At 38.9% G+C, this 1,711-nt stretch overlaps 1 protein-coding gene across 1 annotated transcript in view; it reads left to right on the top strand.

The window, feature by feature from the left end:
• p130CAS (Serine_rich_CAS and FAT-like_CAS_C domain-containing protein p130CAS) overlaps positions 1 to 1,711 on the top strand; it is a gene marked incomplete in the record, with an annotated part of 69,059 nt that overhangs the window by 59,733 nt on the left and 7,615 nt on the right.

Below are 1,711 nucleotides of genomic sequence, written 5' to 3'. Positions count from 1 at the left end.
CCCGGTGTCACTTCAAATAATCTCCGTGAGTTGGTGTCCCTGTCCCATTAAATCTAATTTTCAGTTTCCTAGGTATTTAAACCTCTCTCTGGTAAATTAGACATGGACGCAACAGTGACTGGTGAGTGAGATATGAATTACACTCCCAGATGTTGACGCTATTTTCAAAAGCTCATTGATAGCAATGGTTTAATTCTCATAAGACTGGAGGGAAGAACTTCGATCTGGTCTTGTTTAGGGGTTTGTGCAAGGGCTAGAGACTTTTATATGTTACAGGGCTATGGTGGTTAGTTAGATGGAGTTGTAAGGTAACAGAACAGCAGTTTGATTGTTTAGAAACATAACAATCGGTTAGTCATAATTTGACTGAAGTCACAAGACCCTATCACTGCAAACTTTAAATTACTACTACTGCTACTTCTACTACTACTACTACTACTACTATTGTTATTATTATTAGTAGTAGTAGTATTAAAGCACCTGTAAAAACAAGCACAGGAAAGACCCTGATTTTTTTTGTCTTCTGGTATTCTATGAAGTATAGGTTTGATGAATAAAAAGGATGAATTTTGTCTGCTTCATGTAGCATTCAGGATTTGTTTGGTGAATATGCGATGAATTTCTTCTCTGGACCAATGAGTTATCTCTTTTTTAGATAAAATGTGTAGAGTTTGTAGTATATTTATGTGGAAATATCAGCGCCAGAGATGCTAAATTATATTAGATTAAATTAAGATATATTAACATCTGCCTGCATCGCCCCATATAGTAATTAGAGTTATGCGATTTAATATTCACTTGTCGGGGAACGCTGACTTCTCCCTCTGAGGAGCAGTATTGATTTGTCGAGAAAATTCAGCCGCGCCCACATCTGAGGTCATTAGCGGAGTATTCATAATATGGCGAAGGGGCGGGGCGAGGGAGGGAAGCCCCCGGGTGAAGGATGTCTCCCCGGTTCATAGGGCGATGTTTGTGGGTTTCCAGACTGGTTCATGGGCGAAGCGAGTGACTGTGCCAGGGCATCGAGGGTCGTACAGCACTGTGGTGAAGTATTGTGGCGAAAAGGGTGAGAGTGAGTTCACGATTAGGGAAGAATGTGTTAGGTGTCAGGTTGTAGGGCGCCGTGGGTGAGTTGTAGGTTGTGGAGAGGGCGAAGAGGGAAGAGCAGAGGGAGGGCGAAGGCCGTTCAGGACTTGACGCAAAGCCAGCCGTTCATCCCTTCAGCACGGGTCTCTCGCCTTAGGAAGTGGGCAGAGGAAGGGGGGCGAAGAAGAGAAGGAAAGGGGAAGGGGGAGAAGAAAAGACCGTGTAGATAGAAGATGCAGTGTCATATTTGGGATCTGGCTGGAAATATCGTGCATTTAGAGTGTTAGCAAGATAAATGAAGCAAATTTCTAAGTAATGTTGTTCTAATTGACATTATTATTGTTATTATTATTATTATTGTTTTGTTGTTTTTGTTATCATTATTGTTCTTCTAATCTTATTATTATGATTATATCACCACCATTTTGTTATCATTATTGTTCTTCTAATCTTATTATTATGATTATATCACCACCATTTTGTTATCATTATTGTTCTTCTAATCTTATTATTATGATTATATCACCACCATTTTGTTATCATTATTGTTCTTCAAATCTTATTATTATGATTATATCACCACCATTTTGTTATCATTATTGTTCTTCAAATCTTATTATTATGA

The sequence above is a fragment of the Penaeus vannamei genome, chromosome 17 (genome assembly GCF_042767895.1).
Source record: "Penaeus vannamei isolate JL-2024 chromosome 17, ASM4276789v1, whole genome shotgun sequence".
NCBI classification, from domain to species: Eukaryota; Metazoa; Arthropoda; class Malacostraca; order Decapoda; family Penaeidae; genus Penaeus; species Penaeus vannamei.
The sequence above is the reverse complement of the archived record's forward strand: the minus strand, read 5'-3'. Positions and strand labels throughout refer to the sequence as shown.